The 20,391-nt window shown below is 42.3% G+C and overlaps 1 protein-coding gene across 2 annotated transcripts in view; it reads right to left on the reverse strand.

Annotated features, from left to right (window-relative positions):
* The window catches only part of LOC129127871 (cadherin-4), a 421,144-nt gene that overhangs the window by 132,830 nt on the left and 267,923 nt on the right, over positions 1–20,391 (reverse strand). The window lies entirely within an intron of this gene.

The raw sequence follows: 20,391 nt of genomic DNA on the forward strand, positions 1-20,391 counted from the left end.
TTGAAATCTGAGATGTTGTCACCTTGCCAAGATGAGCCTTCAGGCACCTTCTGGGGCACAGAAGGAGCTCCAGGACACAGTGGGGATGGCTTCAGCTTGTGGAGTCCTGCTGGATTCCCCCAATTAATTATAACAAAAATGAAAAAATCTCTGAGGCTCAGCTGGACAGTTAACTCAGCCAGACCACAGCCCTGAGAACCTCCCTCCCAGTTTTCAGTCCTGGCTCCAGCACAGACCCAGTCACAGGTGGGAAAGGGACCCAGACCTTGCCTTTAGATCTGATGCCCTACCCCAACCACAATAATTTGCCTCCCAGAGTCCATGCTGGGCTTGGGTCTCATCTCTCTGCACAATAATCAGGATTTTATGGAGAGAAGGACATTTTCTGGATGTGAAACTGATGAAATAGAACCTGCAGGATGAATTCACTCTTCTGATCATCTCAACATCATGCCAGCAAAATATTCATTGCACGGCAGCTGAATCATCTCTTTCCCTTTTGTACACAGAAATATGCACGAGGCAGGTGGCTCCAGCTCCCAAAAAGCTTTTCCTTCCCTCCCCTTTCCTCGTCTCCCCCTCCATGAAAGCAGCAAAAAGGGGACTGCAATTTCCAGAGGTTCCTTACAGCTAAGTGTGATGCAGGAGCAGGCTGAAATGCAGGCTCTCATCTCTGCTCACTGCTGGCCTCTCTGCACTTGCTGCTTAGAGCTGCACATGTTTAAAACATTAACTGGAAATATTTTATTCTGTTGGATAACGTATCAAACAACATTGCAATGAAACTTTCAAGGGCTTAGAAACTGTGCCTGGAGGTACTTGAGAGGTCCTGTGGACTCCTTCAGCAGCACAGCCCAAAAAAGCCCAGAATGGGTTTTTTCCTCCACAAGTGACTCAAGATGAGTGACTCATGTAGCACGGAGGCTGAATGCCTTAATTTGTCTTTCTACTCTCTCAAACAAGGCAGAAGGTAGGAGATAAAAGGGAAGCCCTCAGCTGGCTGACAATTTAGTGCATCCTCAACGTGCAAGGCTGCAGGAGTGATGGATGCCATGCTGTGGGAAGGCTGGAGCCACTCTGGAACAGCCCCTGTAGCCTCTGGCAGCAGGAGGGGACACATCCTCAGCTCCACTCATGCAAAGAGGGACCCTGTGCCTGCCCCTGCCCTGCCTCTGGCCAGCCCTGCTCAGAGAACTCACCTGTCCTGGGTGATCTCAGGTGTCCCCTGCCTTGTCCCCACACCTCACTCTGGGGGCAGTAGCTCCTGCACAGGGGCTCCTGTTTCTCCTCAGGCCACACGTTCCCAGCCTTTCCAGCCATGGAATTGCTTTGGAGCAGCTGCTCCCCTGGAGTGGCTCTAGCACTACAGACATTCTCACAAAGGCAAAGCCAACACCACAGGGGCAACAGTTCCCTAAAAAAAGCAAACAGACTATTTCCCTTTACAGGCTGCTCTCAAAATCTAATTTCACAGCATGATCAGTCACTGCATTGGAATGACTTGCTTTCTTATTCAAATAAAATGAACATATTAGCAAATAATACTCATAAAATTCACCGGACAACACAATGGAAAGAATTACAATGCATGAAGAAGTAGGTTACAGAAGCTACATCACCGCTTGAGTTAGATGCAATATGTATTAACCCAGAGAGTCTGTATATAGAATTAAAGAAATCATCTAATTTTAAAGTAATATTTTATTCAATGCATCCCTCAGTGCATGTAACTGCTAAATGAAATGCATTGCATGCTCTACAAACACATCATCACCTTGTAAATGAAATACTCATGATATTAAAACTGATATAAAATTTATTAAAACCATCATGCAAAGAGCAAGGTTGGGTAGTTGAACGGCTGAAGGCAAGTGCTGGCGCTGGCCTCGCACACACTGAGCAGCCTGTGGCTCTGAAACACTGATCAGAGATGTCTGTTCTGAAGGTGAGAGTTCATTCAGCTAGAAAGGAATCCATGTCTTGCCTGAGAAGAGTAAGGAAAGGTGTGGGAGTCTTTGGCAGAGCCATGCAGGATGTGAGGGCCCGTGGGCTTTGGGAAAAGCGTCAGCGCCCCAGTGCAGGGCACCAAGATGTCTGCTCTGTTCCACAGGAGGTCACTGTAAGAGCGTGTTAAACCCTTCACAAAGCTGAGCTCTTTGGTCTGATATTGTTTCTTCCTTCTGGACTAACAGCCCAGTTCAACAGTAACATATTCTGGGATCAGATCCTGACCTGTTTTCTCAGGATGGCAGAGGTTGGAGCACGGGGAGGATTTGGTGTCTCGCCCTACAGCTCTGCTGTGATGGCCAGAGGACAGGACAATCCTCAGACTGGAAGGAAAGCACCACTGATGTGAGAGCTCCAAAATGGATATGGAGGGGCTGAGCAGAGCCTGTGTGCCAAAGAGAACCTGTGCTACACCCAACAGGGTGATGCCACCTTCTCCACAGTGGGTTTGTGTGTCTCTGGACATCCTTCTGCTCCCTTGCTGCTGAATCTCTCCATGCATTTTCAAGACATTTGATAAGATTTTCAATGCAGCCACCTTTACCATCTTCTCCTTTTCAAAATCAAGCATTGTACTACTAATTAATCTCTAGGGGATAGGTCTGACTGCTTTAAAAGCACAGCTCTATTGTGAATACTCGAAGCATATTTTTAAAGGAAAATCTCAGAAATTTACTTTATGCTATTACTTCATTCTAGCCTATGACATTTTTAGCTCTGCACAAAGGATGCCTCTCTGCAGAACCCTGGCAGTTCAGTCGAGTTACACATTATAAAATCCCTCTATTTGTCACTGCCTTCAAGCCTCTTCAAAATGAATCCTGGTTAGGATATGTGAATGCAAAATGCTCTTGTTTCCTAGTGAAACGCTTTGAAACGCGCTGTAGGAGAGGCTTGATTTTACCCTTCCACAGGCACAAAGAGGAGTTCTTGCCTTTAAATGTTCTCTCCTGAAAGAAGAATTCACACAAACCACATAGAGCTCAGGCTGCCAAAAAGGGAAATACAAACTCTTCCCCATCCCTTTCAACAAATCTCAGCACAGAACAGAATGAAATGAAGCATACATTCAGCAAAAAGGGATTAAGGGAAAGATGAGGGGAAAATCCTTTTAAATACTAATATTCACTGAAATTAATCTCCAATCACATCACAACAGAGACAGACCCTTGACAAAGAGAAAGTAAAAACCCATCTAAATATACTCCATGATGGCAGCTCTGCATCTTTCTCCAACCAGTGTTACAGGAGTCTATATGTACATACCTATGGAAACTTATTACCAGGACCCCAGTGCAAGCTGTATTTTGCTACATAGGTACCATATGCTGTGCTCCACATCTGGGGATGGTAATTCTGGCATCTCCACATTTATTATAAACTGGTTAGGGGTCTAACAGGGCTGGAGTCTGGGCTAGTTTTTTATTTCTAAGCACGAGAGAGCAACAGAATTAAAACATCTCATTTGAGAACATAAGTTTAAATTTACACACTGAATGCACGAAAGTATTAATTCTTTTTACTTTCAAATATTTGAGCATTGGGAAGTTACACTGTAGAAAATGTGCCTGGTCTGACTCTTTCACTGTGACCATCATTGACTGTTCCCTTTCGTGAGTCACATGCAATGCCCTGAAATACTGGGGACTCTCTGGTCAGACATTTCTAATCTGATCAAGAGAACACTGTGACATTTCAGATGGCAACACACTGATAAAAGCTCTCCGACACTTCATTATGTAAACAGGTATAGCTGCTAATTAATGAATTACAGTGGAGAAAGAAACTGTTGGCAAGGATGGAAACTTGGCCCAAAATCTCCCCTGAGTAATGCTCAGTCAAGTGAACTAAGCCCTATTAGTGCTCACTGACAGGTGCAGCTTTAGCACCTGCCCAAGAAAGCAGATTTTTAACAATATTCACATTTTTCCTCTTCCCATTTCCCACTAGCTAAGAACTCTCAAGACGTTCTTGTTTTGCTGCCACGCAGCCAATGTCATTCTGTATGTACAACAGCTCCCCACATCAGGCATGGAAACAAGGAGCTGAGGGTCAAACTGCTCCTCCCTGAAAAGGACACGTGGTGCCACCTTCTCAAAATGTGGTGCCACCTTCTCTCTGTGCGATGCCACCTTCTTGCTACATGGTGCCACCTCTTTACCACCTGGTGCCACTTCTCTCCAGGTGGTGCCACCTCCTCATCACCTCCTGCCACCCGCTCACGGCAACGCGCGCAAAATGCCGCGGGCCCATCGAGCTGTTCAACACGGCCTGGCTGCAGAGGAATCTTGGGGAAATTAAAGCCTGTTTGTAGAGTTTTTGCTGTTTCCATGCAGGAGGGAGAGGATGAATTTAGGAGTCTGTATGGAAATCCTTGGACGGTGGTAGGGAATACATGTGTGTGAGCAGTGGTGAAGTGTTGGAAAGCAAAGTACGAAAACTGAAACCATGCTGATCCGAATAAGGAAAAATTACTGTCTCTTAATCATACTCCAGGCTGCCTGGTTTTTATGGGATGATGTTCCCATTTAGCTTAGTGGTACTGCTTTACACATGATGAGGATTTCAGAAGTGCAATTAAAGCTTTATCATCAACATAAAACCCAGCACAGTTTGCCCAGTACTAGACTTAAAAAACACTAAGTATTATATTCTAACCAAGAGGAAAGTGGTTATGTTTTCACTACATATAGCTGGGGTTAAATGAATATGAGAATTACAAACCAATATTCCAGAAGCACCACTGAACTGTATTCTAAATAAAAGCCATTTACAAAGTGGGATTTTTGCTTTATCTGCAGAAAATTAATGAAGAACAAAACCTATATAAATATTAGAATCTTAATTTTGCCAAAATACAGTCACGTTCTGAAAAATATGGCCTTTGCTGATTATGAGAAGTATAATCCTACTGAAAACATTATGGAATGTGAACACTTGAAATAAGTTTCAGTTTGGCTGGATGTTATTTTTAAAACTAGATTTTGTAGAAATATCTATCAGCTCAAGTTACCACCAGTAACATCTTAACAACTCCAGAGGAAATGCAAAAAATCTAAGGTGGAGGGATTACTTGGGGGATTTGGGAGAGTCTGCTCTCAAGTATACCCTGGATTTCCTTTCTGACTTTTGCAGAGTCATTTAGGCTCCCCTGGCATCAGCAGCATTTGTGCCTGCAATTCAGTTGTGAACTGAAGTCTGAGAGCACGTACTACTAAATATGTGAGGAGAAAATCCAGGTAGCTAAAGCTGTAGATGCAGCCACAATTCCATTTGTAAGTGAGAACTGGAGCCAGAGGAAGAGAGGCTGGACCTTAACTTTTGTTGGGTAATTTACTGCTTAATTTCTATCAGTTTCTTGTTTTAGATTTTACCAGGTGTCAGGAATAACCGGTTCTGTGTACTTGTGGTAAGGATCTGCTATGCACTGTTTACTACCCGAGTGCAGTCAGCATCAGCTTGGATTTATACAACATTTTCACATACATAACTAAAGCAGATAAACTCAGCAGGACAGTGAGCCAACCTATCCATTAAAAAATAAATAGATCAGTTCTAAGTTCAGGCTTCAAAAGCGAAATGGTAGATGCTCCATGAAAATCTCTGTAGGCTGAGGCTTCCACAGAGCAGGAGCTGAGCAGCTCCACGGCCGCATCCTTGGGCAACACATCATGGTCCTTGCCCAGCACAGATTAATGAACAGCAGGAATGGAAATGCTAATAATTAAGAAAAGGTTAAAATGTTCACACTGTGTGAGAATGATGCATAAAAGGATACAACCGCTAAAAATCACTGCAGCGATGAAAGATTTCTTTTTTTTCCAGAAACTAAATTCCGACTGGGAATATATTAAGAACAAGAAGAAAGAAATTCTCAGGGTAAAAAAAAAAACAATGCAAAGCAGCTAGTGAAAACCAGTCAGCTCTGTGGAATGGAGGCACTATCCACACTACAAACTAAAGCTCCATTCTGAACCAAAAGCCATTTGAAAAACAAATTTAGGGAAATATCCAGACAAGACAAATCCCAAAATTACTATAAAAATCAGACATTTTTCCGTATGAACAGTTTGCGTTCAAAGCAGCATTTGTCTCTTAAAATTCTACTAATGTAGCTGTAATTCAGAGTAAGAAACTGAGCCAAATTTTCCAGGCAGGTGTTCAGTCCCACTAGTTGTTCCAGTGAATCCTCAGGCAGAGCCTCCCAGAGGTTCCTCCCATGAGATCAGTAGTGATGGACCAGTCCCAACCTCTCTGGGCACACCAGATGTATGATTTACACATGCCATTAGTTCAAATCTCTCACATATATAAAAATATACGTATGTATTGGTAGGGGTGGGATTTGTTTTCTCTTTAGAATTCAGTACACACTGACACAGTAAGGGAGACCACTGCCTGTGAGTTGTACCAGACCTCCTATCTCCACTTACTTCATCCTCCAAAACCAGCAGTCACATCCTGCTATCCATGAACTACTTTTAGCAACAAGATTTGAGGAAGCAACTTCCTTTAACTAGTGGGCAAGAAACACAGGGAAGAGTGATGGCCTTTCCTCAGACGGGGATATTGAGATTTTATCATTATCTTTTGCTGACTATTGCTTCCATATACTTGCCTGAGATTACAAGCTTAGCCTAAGATTTTATTTCTACACACAAAGTCAATTTCCACTTGCATAACAATCATTTGCAAACCACTAGCCCTGAACATAGATAATAGCATATAAAGATTTTTCCTTAAAGATAATACAAGCATTGTACCAGAGAAAACCTAAAGGAGAACAGGGACTGTAAACACGGGTTATCCCCACCTGTCCAAGAGATCCTGTCAGCAACTGGTTTCCTAATCACCACAGATTCATTTTCCACTTGCTTGCTGCAATTATGCTATTGAAACCTGCAGGTCTGGGTTTTTTTCCCCCCTTCCCTTACTCTAAACAGAATTCATTTTTAATGTCTATTGCAGAAGGCCAATATGATATAAAAACCCCAAACATTTCACTACTCATGCACTCTTATTCATAATATCACATCAAATTGCTGAAGTAGTACCATATGGTGCTTGAGCACCAAGCCAGAACAAGTTGTTCAGCTTGTCATAATCTCAAAAGCTGCATAAAACTTAAATAATTTCTCTATGAAGTGGAAGATCTTTGGGTTTAATATAAACTCATCAGAAATGGATTCTGAATTTTCCTCCTATTATTTCCCATGTTTTCTCTGATTCACATTCCATTTTCCAGTGCAAGCTATCAGTATAAGTGGCTACAACTATGGGGCTGAAAGGCTTTAAAAGCATCCTGTCCATCCTTTCTTCTTGATAATTCATCATTGAAGGGATAAATAGCCTTCTCAATCAGACAGACATATAATTATAAATAAAAAAAGCTCAATCAGAAAAACTGAATGGAAAAGATTAATGAAATCTCCCACACTTTGTTTCAGCCCTTAAAGCAACACCCTCAGTTGTGAAATGTCCACACTTCCACCCACACTGTCCTGTAGGAAAAACGCATTTAACTGGTACATAAATCCATGGAGAGATGACAGTGGGAATGCTCCAGGTTTCATCACAGATTGCTCTGTATTTACATTCTCAATTTCTGGAGCCATCACCAGTCTAGGTGTTTGTGGGGTTTTTTTAATTTTTTTTTTAAATATTTCCAACTGAGAAGAAAGGTTTGGAACTGATGGTACAAGAAACGAGACAGCCAAGACTTCAGCCAACCTCACAGTTTCCAGGGATTGTGAGTGACTCCTGATCCTGGCACAGGGACCACCTGAGACAGAAAAAACGTCTGGAAAGATGGGAACACGCTACAGCAAAAACAAAACTGTGAAAGCAAGACCCGAAATGTGGAACAGGAGACAAGAACTGGAAATGTGTAGACACAAAGAAGGGAGGTAAATAGGCTGCAGTACTGCTCTAGAGGGGAGGGCATTATGGAACTCCTCCAATGGAAGGCTTATTTTAGCAGCTGCTTAATCAATTGAAGAATAAAAAGGAGAGCAGCCAATCAAGCAGAATTTCATAACCTTTCCTAGCATATATGTTCAAGCCTCGTTCCCATATGGGATTAGGATAGGCAGGAACTGCAGGCTGGCACACAGGCAGAACAGAGACAGCTATTACACAGCCTTTTGCTTAGAAATGATAGAGAATGGGGACATGTCTTATGGAGATATGGATTGAGAGTTTCCAGAAAAACATTTCTGTAATGGTTGCATATGTGATTGTTCTTTTTTTTCCTTAGCTATATGGAGGAAATAAGTGACTTGTCACCAGCCCAAAGGGAAAAGCACTTGGCTGCATGGAGGAAGACAGGATGTGCTGCATCTGTGGCTTCACAGAAGGAAAGGAACAGCTCTTCGAAAAGGCAAGAAGCACAGAGAATATCTAAGATAAATAAATGAAAGGAATCAGTCCCACTTCTCTGGTGAAGAGATGATGCCACAGCTCCCAAACCCTCGGCCCTGCACAGGCAGGATCAGCTCAGAAGGGGCAGCAGCAGCCTGGTATCCCTGCTGTGGTGGCCCTGGGCAGGTCGCAGGATCTGCTAAGGGACACAGGTATCCTTCAGACCTTGAGGCAATCTGTGCCAACAAGGACTAATTCCTTGCTGTTCTTGGTCATCCTCTGCACAATGCCTAAGGAAGAAATGGAGCTTCTCCAAGAATTAACAGTATTTTGGGTACAAAAAGGTGAACCCAAGGGAATAGACTAAAATATTGAATATATGCTGCTTTGATGTGACTTGGTCGAGGTTTTTGATCAGCAGAGCCCCAGGGAATATCCCAAGCAGTCCATAGGAATAGAGAGACAGCCTTGCTGGGGGCTGACTGGCACCAAGAGCTCAGGCAACACAACATTTTGGGTCACTTTCAATGCTGTGTTGAAAGCACCTTACCCCAGAGAAGAGAAAAAGAGGAAATGCAAGAGCTGTGGTGTGGAATTAGCATCTCCTTTCCAGCAACACCACCTTTTGGCTAACAGTTAGTTTCTGGAAGAATGATTTTGATGGAGCCAGGACAGGCACAACTTCAGAGCATGAGGAGGAGAGGGAAGATGACCTGTGAGTGACAGCACCCATCAACCCGGGCCAGAAAACTCTTCCCCATCGGCATTAACCCCACAAAGGCTGAAACAGAGCTACGTCACAGATGCAAAGGGAACCTCAACCTTAGTTTAGGATCACACCACTCAGCATTTACTCCCTTCTTTCAGCAGCATCCACACTCAGTGCTCAGTACTTATGAACACCCTCTATCCAATTAATACCCCATTAAGCCGCCCGCCTGCAGTGACTTTATCCTCAGACCACTGTGTGGCAGCTTTTAACTCCATAAATACCCCGGCATTATTTCCATATTAGACTACAAGGGTTTGATCCAAAGCTCATGGAGGTTAACGAGGGCTCATTAAACTTTGAATTGAGCCCTAACTGCTCAGCAAACACGGAGTGAAGCGAAGGAAGCTCGTGTCAGATGAGATGACAGAGGGTGTAGTAAACTTTAAGGCGAAATATTGAATGCTGATGGTGACAAAGGCAGGGAATGTGTGAGAAAGCAGCCGTGGGAGAGAATTATGATTGTGTTACACTCGATATCAAGCAGGACAGATTTGTGCCTATATAAATAGATATGCCTGGTCTGACTCTGATGTGATTTTTGTCATCATATGGTTAGACAGAGCATAATATTGACACTATGGCTTCCCTTCAGATTTTAGTTTTGAATTTCAGCTGGAGAGTATGATACTGAAGACTTGAAATCAGTATGACTCCTTCCCTAATTACTGATTAATCAAGAACTAAGGTTGCCTACATAAAGATTCATGGGGAGAAGGAGGAAGTCTCATTAAGAACAAGAGGTTAAAAAAAAAAAGGAAGGGAGGGGGGACATTTAACAACTGAATGGATACAGAAGGAGGAGAAAAAGAGCTGGTTTCCTAATAGCATGTTATACCCAAATGTTACATTTTGTATTCATGTCTAATTAAAAAATTAAAAGAAAATGTTTTAATGCTTGCAGATACCATGGGTTGCAGTTCAAAAGGAAGTACAGAAAGTTGTTGGGTTGTTTCTTTCCAATGACTTCAGAAATACATATGTGTTGTGTCATCCTGTCCCTTAGGTGCTCAAAAGACACAGCAGCTGTTTCATAAATTCTGAATTGCCTTTTCCTTTTGCATACAAAAACCTGTGCCATAAACATAACACTGTCTGAAAAATACTCGGTAAGCCCAGACAGTTGTTGGAAATGCTTCCTCCACTATTTAAATTCCTCTCTTAACAGGAGTTTCCCTGCAAAACCAGATGCTAACGAATAGTGCTTTCGCCATTGAGCTGAATGGGAACACTTTGGTGCAGCATTTTCCTTTTTTCCATGGAGACATTACAGGATGCATTTCCCATGACTGAAAGAAAATGCCACCTTGCTTCTCAATTCTTTGCTTTCAAATAATAAATAACTGCTATAATCTTCCATGAAAGATTTATGCTCTGATGATTTCTGATTCTTCTACTGTAATTTCTTTTTGTTGGAGGCAGTTGAATGCCACTTACTGGTAAGTAAATTATGTCATCACTTCACTGCAAACCACACCACTGAAAATGTAAGCTGGCCAAACATTTATTTTTGTTTTCCAACTCACACAAATCCCTTCTGAGGGCTTGGATTAACTAGCAACACTTTTTAGTGCAGATCCTTAATCTTAGTTTGCTTTCCTCCCTCTACTAATATGCTCCCCTTCCAGTGATGTTACTTCAGAAATAACTCCAAATCGCTCACAGTGTGGTCAGAAACTCTGCCTTTTAGCTGCCATAGCTTTTTACAGTGACTTGGAAATAAGGAAAATTGGCCATTCCCACTGAATTTTTCATAGTCCTGCACTAATGGGGACACTGCAGCTCTGCCTTTTCCACAGAGGAGTTTAACTAGCTGAGGGGCACATGCACTACCAGTTCCCCTAAAGGTTCAAACCACGGGCTCCATGTCCAACCTTGTCACAACACAATGCATGCCTTTCATTTCTTAGAAACAACAAGCCCACACAGTTTTTCTTCTTGCTTAAACTGTCCCTCTTTTAACGACAAGAAAATTAAGTTCTTTGCTTAAATAAATGTTACAGCCCACAAAGCCTCGAAGCACAAATCAAACAAGTAAGTCAACTGAAAAACAGCCCAAAAGGGCTAAAAACCCAAGCACAGACACAAAACCCTCCTTAGACCATGATGTTTTGATTAAAATGAGCAGAGATCACGAGTGGAAGGAGGAGTCAGGAAGGCCAATGTCCCAGCAATGCCATCAGCACTATGGCATTTAGGGGTCTGTTAATATTTCCATGAGAAACTTCCAGGTTTAGGAGTTTACAGCTTGAGTCACAGAGGATCAGTCCTGGTTTCCAAAACCTGATTCCTAAAGGGGAATTCCTCAGGTAAAACTTTGCACAGGGAGGGCAGGGCCAGGTGGTTATTATGACAAGGATGAGTATGTGGCAGGTTCAGCAGCTGTGGGGGCTCTTGTGGGATGCATGAGTTGGCTCACGGAGGGGAAAGAATTTGGCTCTTTTTACCCAATGCCAAAAAAATGCAACCAACTCTACTGGGTGGCTTTTCAAGGCAGGTTCTGGTGTCTATTAGGAAAAAAAGGACACATGCAAAGGCTGATGTGTGTGCACATCTGAGAGGGGGCTCCCTGTACGCTACCAGTACACTCAGAGAAGTGTAATTAAAACTGGGAATCTAATAAAAACTATAAACATGGCCCAAAAGGTTAGTACTGCACAATGCTGGGTGCATTAATCCAGTAAGGCATTATTCATGTCCTTAGTTTCCAGTCAACAAATATATTCTGAAGAGTCACTGGAGTTACTTAAAGGCTCAAATTTAGGCACATTCTTAAAATCTCTGCTGAACTAGGGCCAAAATGTTCAGTACCACCATCTGCAGATATCCAAATTGCCTTGGGCAAAATGTTTCCCTTAATATAATCCAAGGTTTTGTTTGTTTGCTTTTGAAGTAGTCTAACTGTTCGGATAGGAGGAAAATGTCCTTTAAATTAAGGAAATTAGCAACAAATATGAATGTTATTATAAATATGGTAATTATAAAAAAATATGGTAAGAATTATGGGTAAGGAAAAACTGCAAAGAAATGGGGCCTTTAATGAAATGGGTAAACTACTGCATATCCACTCTTTGCTGCCCCATCATGTAGCCATGAGCTTACATCTTTCATCAGCCTGCATTAGAGACAGCTAAGAAAGGATTTGGATGGTGACACCTTTATCACTGAAAATCTCAGCTCTTATATAAAAAACAATTAACCACAGCAGTGAGAGCTTAAAATTAGCCCAAGAGTAAATTCTTTAAAATCTTAAAAGCTGACATCTGAAATTCCAGGGTGCTGTATTTAATTCTTCACTGGTGCAGACTATCAAGAACATATGCACTACTAAGGAAATAAAAACTGTAGGGTTTTTCTTTTCCCATCTCATCCCAGCCTGCTACAGTGAATTTCAGCAACAGCCTAGCTGTCAAGGTTATATGTGCACCATCATTCTGCAAATCCAAACTCACACCCACACAGCACCACTCTGTCTTTGGGAGTCCATTTCAACCCATCAAGGAAGCCAAGTCCCACACTCACCTAATGTGGGTGCCGAGTGTTAAAGAATGAACTCCTGCAGCAAAGAGGCAGACTGTGAGTTCTTTGCCTGTTCTGTCTCAGCTTTTTTCTTTATTACTGTTTTACTTTGGAAAAGGCAGGAGCAAAACCAAAGCTCTTTTCTAAGCAAATTAACCCACTGTTTTTGTGTACACTGTCTTCACAGATTTTCAATAGCTTTCATGAGCTGTGTGCATTAGCTCTGACTATGCCTTCCTGCCTTTGCCTGTACACGTAATGACAGCCAGCCTGAGTGGCTATTACAGTTATCTCACTTTCTGGAGAGGATGGGAGGTAATGATATGTTGCAATATGTGCAATGGGGTATTATAGCTAAATACTCTTTGGAGTGACTGATGAACTCTTTCGCAGTATGCCTGCGATGACAATTCGAGGGGTAGTTATCCTTCTGTTCTTCCTGAATCTCCTGCTCCTGATGTGAAGCTGGAGCTGAAAGGTGTGGGCTGGATGGGGGTGGTGGTGGTGGAGGAGGAGTTGGTGGGGAGCCAGCAGAGAGCAGAGAAGCACCTTTGCATGGCTATGGAAACAGAGCTGTGTGTAACAGACCTGATGCACAGGTGGGCTCAGACATGGAATAATGGGACTGACTATAACCATCAGCAGAAGATTTCTGACCGCTCCATTAAAATCCGAGTCCATTATGAGATTCTTCAAATAACCCAAGGACAGGCCCTGATGCTGATAACCAGAGAGTGCTGCCCATGGCCATGGTAACAGCTCTGTGGTCTCAAAGCCACTCAGCTTCCCTGCCTCGGGTTCTTATCTGTGAGAGACCATCCTCAGTGATGCAGGCAGGGTGAAAAAGTCAGATCCTGCTTGGAAAAATACCTAAGCAAAGGCTGTATGGATCACAGCTGGACTTGAGGAGCTTAAAGGTCCTTCCCAACCTAAACAATTCTATCATGCCCTGTCTCTCACTTACAATTTGTATTTAACCAGTAGTCATTGGTAGTAGGGTCACAACCCTCTGCTGGTATATCCCACCCCACTGCCTCAGGGGATGCTGAGTGACTGCAAAACAGTTTGAACCATCAACCACAAGGTCAGACCACAGGTCTGTTATCCCAGCCTCCTCCCAGTCTGACTTGCTGTACCCTAAATTAATGATTTTAAGTTAATCATAAATATTATCAATGATTTTTGAGACTTCTGAAATGTCATGCTGATACTTCCCAATCAGTGGGAGCAGTCTCACTGCTTCCAGTGGCTTCTGAGAATCTCAGCTTTTATGCTGTGTGAGAAATTAAAAATGGTTCCATTTCCTTCATGCAACTGGGATGCTACATTCAAAGATTTATCACTTCCAAATCAAATGGCATTTTATGACTTAGTGGGTTTTTTATGACTTAGTGGGGCATTTTCCTTCAGGTTACTATTCCCAAAGTATCCTGGAAAATGGCAAAAACTCAAGGGCAGCTTTTTTAGCTGAACTGGGCAATAGGAGTCCTTGATATCTGTCTGCAAAGTGTCAATCACCTTTAAATCCCAACCTCACTTACGACGGTTCTCCTTGAGTAAGTGACAAGGCCAGTCTGGCAAAATGAAATTTTTCAGTAATACATTGACAAACTCAAAACCACAGAGCACCAAATTCCCCCTCAGTCTGGATTTGAATGCATAAATAAATCAGGCTCTTGCATTTATTTCTGCTAGAAGATTGTATTATTCCTTTCTGCAATTATGGAAAAATGCAGAGCACAGGCAAGATTTAGTGTCTGAGTTTTTGCTGCAAGACTTATGTCAGTAGAAAGGCATTTGTGCTCTTGGGAATCAAAGTGAGATTCACCCATTTGTGGCAGGTGTTTTAAGCACTCAGCCTAACAATCTACCCACGCATGGCACTACAGCAATTCAACGACTAAATTAAATCTCTGAATATTAAATTAATGATGGAAATCTAAAATATTAATATATTCTAATTGAATATTCTCCGATAAATTATCTAGGCATTCTCAGCAATTTGATTTTACTTTCATTTCTTAAGGAACTTTCAGCTGCATAAATACAGCTATTAAAGCAATTCAAAAAGGGAACATTTTCTGCTCAGACAAGAGAACTCTAAACACAAAGAATCTAAAAATTTCTTTCATATGATTGATTAAATCATAGAGCCCAAGACAGCTGAATCATTAAATGACTGCTTCCCTTCAGTCCCTCTGGCTTTAGCAAGGACAATATAAATTCCCTATGGGTCTGAATACAAGGAAATACAATATGTATAATTACAGTATAGGCTTGAATGCTGTTGTAAGAGAATTTTAAATGGAGCATTTATGCTGTAGCTGCACTTTTCAATCCATAATGCTGGATGTGCGTGTGCATGGAAAGCCCATAAAGCACTGGGCATCTGCTTCCTTCAACCCAGATTCCCAAAAGGCACACACTGGGGTAGCCCCACCAGCTCTGGCAGATTTACATCAGGATCTGCCCCTCTCTTCCAGTGAATGCTGGAGAATGAGAATGGCATCATCAGGGATGTCCTTTGAGCAGTACATATAGCGTGGAATATGTTCAGGAACTCACTTCAGACTGTAGGTTTTAAAGGAATTTCAAATGGACACATCAAGGGAGTAGCACTGTGTCATATTTCACTTTGTCCATTCATTCTGTGAGTCATATGTGAGTCCTGGTTTGGTAACACACACACAGAGGAGAGATCAATGGCAAAACTGACCAGATCCAAGACCATGGCAAGATGAACAATTAATGACCCATTTTCCTGCTCATCTTTCCCTCTTTGGTGCCAGGTTGGTTAGTGGTGTGAAATTGCAGTTGAATCGAGAGCTGTCTCAAGCTACATCCTTGAACCATCTTTCACAGAAAGGCTGTGACTCTCCAGTGATCCACAACCTGCACAATGTCCCATTTCCTTTCCACCCTCTGGGCTTGCTCCTTTATCCTGTTCTGAGTGTTACAATAAAGACCAAATCCCCTCATTTCTGAATTTCAGCTGATGATGCTCACAGGGCATCACAAAGGTGAGGTGCTCTGAGAGCCAGAACTAGCAATTTTTTTTCTTTGAGTGTGTGTGTGGCTGGTAAGGCAAAAGAAACAGCTGTTTCTGTGGAGAACAAGGAAGATCTAGGTCTATTTGTAATCAATGCTGTCTGCATCTCTCTCAGGAAAAGTAAGGTCTGATGTCCTTTGGGAAGCATTTGCAAGGCCTTTTCTCAACAAACCTTCTCTCACCACAGACAGATGCCATCTGTCTTGCAGCTGGGAGCTAATGGATTCTGCACTGCCAATTTCACAGCAGTGAGCAACGCTGTGATAGAGGAGGCAAGAGGGATTTCCTACAATAAAACTATTTAAAACAGTGCAAAGGCACAGACTGAAACAGCCATGAGGAGCAAAGGAGATGGCAGCACTGAGGGCTGATGGTCCAGGCTGGCTGGGATTTCACAGCTCAGTGTGCCTTGTGTGTCTCCAGCACCAGGATTTCAGACTTTGGGAGAGTTGTCTCACCCAATTCCTGAGCCAGGGTGGGCTGGGGCTCACAAACAGGCTGTTGAGCTGCAAAGTGTGCTATCAACTTTTTTCACATTAAATATTCAATGTCACAGGATAGCTTAAGATGTGCTAAACCCACCCATGAGTCCACCACAGGGTTTTGCAGTGTGTCAAGAGGAGCTCTCTGCTCTCTGAACATGCCCTGTGCTGCTGGAAACCCAACCCAACAACGGCACCTCTGCTGAGCAGCAACACAAGAGTCTTCAGGTCTATTATATTCTGCCAACTTTCCAAGCCACTTCAAGACTTTCTGATTAAATTTACATAAAATGCATCCTTCCCTCTTACTCCCTGTTACACACATCAGGTTATTTCCAGTATTCTCGTGGCTGAGATCACCAGCGCTCGGATCCGGGAGCCCATGCTGTGCCTGCAGCACGCAATCAAGGCAGCTTGTGAGAGCACCAAGATCCTGCCTTGGTCATCCTCAGGGGATTTTCATGCTGGTATAATGAGAATGAACAAGTTGTTTATCATGAGAGATCTAACAGGAAAATGATACGTTTTTCAGTTTTATGCTTAATAAAGGCAAGCTGGAAAAATTTGGGTCCATGAAGTGCAAGATGGGAGGCTCTAAGAGCTCTGCAAAGGTCCTGGAGATGAACTGAAAGTCTGGAGCTCTCACAAAGGAGAACATAGTTGCAGTGGTTGACAGAGGAGCCCATTATCTAAGCATGTCAAAGATGACCAAAGGCCAGCTCTGCACAAGACTTGTTTTTTTAAATTAATTATTTTCATGTAGTCCATTGAGATGGACCAAGACTTGCCTTGAAAACTGAGTCAAGATTCCCATTAGAAGCAGCTGGAGACTGGCTTGTGGATCCAAAACTGAGATTCTTTTTGAAGTTCAAAAGAGGATGAAATACAAGATAAGCTAATAGATAATTAGATAATAGATAATTAAGAATTAGCTACGCGTGTAGCTAAAAAGGATGAGTCAGTGAGAAAATAGACAGAGCTCAGCAAGGGTGCAACTATTTAATAGATTATCTTAGCTGATCAGTGTGCCTGCATGAGTCATTTGCTTGGAGAAGGAGGGGGATTTCATATTGTTTTTGTATTTTTAATAGGCATTTTTATGGACTTCAGTTATAATAATGAGAGTACCTGACAATTAGTAATGAAATTAGCCTCACAACAGTGAAATATTTCACAGCATGCACAATATTATTCCTAGTACAAAGGTGGAAGTGAAGCAGAAGGAAATTAAACTCAAGATTTTCATAAATGTTTCCAAAATGAATAAGCATATATCAATAAATTTTGATAACTGTTTTCTCAGCTCAAAGACAAAAGCAGAGTTTACAAAACATTTTTATACACTAACAAATTTTTTTTAGCTTATAAATGTCAGATGTTAATTTAAACTCTTCAAAGAGTAAGTAAATCTTTTCAGCAGCCAAAATTAATTAGAAATTCCTATTATTATTTTTTCAGCTATTATTTTTCTGAAACACATTTCCTAGTTAGTGTGGTTGATGTATATGAGCAGACACAGATATTCCACAGAAAGAAAAAAACCCTGTAATTAACAGAAGGGGTTTTTTGGCAGGGATAATGTTCCTTTTTTCTTTTTTTCTCTAAAAACTTTTTCATTTAACGTATTTTATCAGAATGAAATGGTTTAATGAGCAGAGAATTACAGTTGATCCCAGCTGAACCAGACAGGGCTGCCTTTCGAGGTATGTGGCTCCCATCAAGCTGCATTCACCTTTGCTATGATTTAAACCTCATTCAGGCACAGCCTTGCTAAAAATACTGACAAGTAACTAATCAACTTCCATAAAATGGAATTTTTACCTTCACAATAGGAAGCAGGAGTAGGAGGGAACCTGAAAGATTTGCCTATGCATTTCAAATTAGTCTGACCTATAAAAACGCAAACAGCAAGTGGTTCTACGAAAATGTACTTCTGGTAGGGCTTTCTGGTTTTTTAGTGATGAGATTTTTCATGCCATCCCTCCCTCTCCTTGGAGGAAGCCAGAACCAAAGACAGCACTGTGGAGGGACTGGTTTTCATTAGTTATACCTACAAAAAGCAAACTCAGGCTGGTCCTTCTGGACCAAAAAAAGTTCAGCGTCCAAGAACCAGTGGTCGGTTTGAATGTTTTATATAAAACAGCAGAGAAAATGGTGACAGACCTGCTTCTGTACAAATGAGAGCTGAGCTGCAACTTCACATGTGCACTTCTGGTTCCAGTTTGTGAGCAGATGGACACAAAAATATTCAGTGCCCAGCGAGCAAAAGCATGGGAAATCAGATCAAAACTCTCACCTAGATCTAGGAGACAGCAAAATGCTCCAGGGCAATCTGAAGATTATGTGGATGGAAATAATCAGATAGTGCTGGTCTTTGAAGATGTTGATTTGTCCTATTTTGGATAATTAAAGAGCAAAGTCTAACGGAGAGAGCTGTAACTCCTGATAGGAATCACCCAAGCTTCACATTCAGGGCTGGCAAAAGGGCCAGATGCTGCAGAGGAGCAGAAACTCAACCCAAGCCTGAAACATCAGGGGTCTCACGCTTAATCAAGTTGCACTCTGTATGATCTTCCCTGTCATTATGATGCTTTCTGTATGTCAGGTGAAGAGGAAAACAGCCCTTTGTGAGCCAGTTGTTTTTTTTTTTTTATTTCCTACCCCATTTTCACCTCATTTTCAGTGCTTCCTCTAGCATCTGTACTCTAAAACTGCAATGGAATATATTGCTGAAAATCTGGGAGTTCTGTATTTCTATAAGCCAGGTTATCTTTCCAAGGTTACCGGTAGGCTAAATGATGAATATAAATTCTTCAGTACCTATATAAAATTTATTATTTGTCATTTCCATTAATATTAGAATTTTGCATAGTCGAGTCCTTCTGTTTCATCTCCAGACTGTAGGGTAAAAAGTGCCACAGAGATTTCAGTCCTTATAAATCAACAAATTTGCCATGGTAAGCTGGTGCCAAGTTGTCCTCTTGCTGTTGAGTCAAAACTCAAAAGAAATCAGTAGGGAATGGAAGAGAGCACAAGACCATTTTGCAAGTACTCCCCTTTATTTTTCACAGGAATTTGGGATTTAATCTAAATTATTAATTGAGAAAGGCATTTTTGACACATCAGGTTATTTTTCTCTTCAGACATTTCTTCAGCTTAGTAGGACAACACATTAATGGGTCACTCTGTACCCTGCACTGCTGACCACACAAAGACTCTCTGGCTTCCCTCCCTGGTTTTCCAGGACAGACATAAGAATATTTGCCACCTGGTACTTCTTAGTCCTTATTGTACTCTCTAATTACACAGAGAAACGACTTAAACAATCCAAGCTTATCCAATCCCTGGTTGAATTGGGAACATGCCCCTTCCTCCCAGACACAGAAACAGGTAATGATGCAACTCATGTGAATCCAGCCACTGCTTCAAAAGGACTAAATGAACTTCCTGAGAAGGGATGCCAGTGACACACCACTGCTACTTGAAATAACTTTTGAATTTTTATATTGTTGCCATTTTCTTCCAAGGGAAGAGCTAGCTGCAAATGTCTGCCAAGGAGTTTTACTTTTTTTTTTTTTTTTTTACAGCTAATCATTTGACTGCTCCAAAAACCCAAAACCAGCACCCACAAGAGGAATAGCAACGCGTGTTTGCATTTCTCTAACACTTATCAACAACAACAATAACAATAAGTCAACCAAATGTCTCTGTAAAACACTCCTTTTCCCTTCCTTTTCTTTTCCTGTCATCCCGTAATCATCACAAAAAACCACATGGGTAAACTTGATCTCAGAGATTATCCTTGTGAAGAAAGAAAGTAGCAACACAGGGGAGGCTGGCGGATCCATCTGCAGCGGCGGCAGGCAGCCAACCTCCCCCGGGCCGCCGCGCATCTGCAGCGGGATGGGAGGGATGGCAAGGGAAGGGATGGCAAGGGAAGGGATGGCAAGGGAAGGATGCAGCACCCTTGTTGCTGGGTGCCACCCAGCCCAGCTTTTACACCTGCAGCAGCTTTTTGGATGAGAGCGTGGGCAAAGTGCCATGCTGGCAGCAGTGCCAGCGTCTCAGGAGGGACTGGCTGGAAGGAGGCGATTAGGCTGCCGTCAGCTGGGGAGGGAAACTGGGGCGAGGAGCTTTGGAGCAGCATGGAAAAGGCAACCAACTCCTGCAGGAGGGAGGGAGAGCAGAGAGCCTGTGCTTTGAGC

The sequence above is a fragment of the Agelaius phoeniceus genome, chromosome 17 (genome assembly GCF_051311805.1).
Source record: "Agelaius phoeniceus isolate bAgePho1 chromosome 17, bAgePho1.hap1, whole genome shotgun sequence".
NCBI classification, from domain to species: Eukaryota; Metazoa; Chordata; class Aves; order Passeriformes; family Icteridae; genus Agelaius; species Agelaius phoeniceus.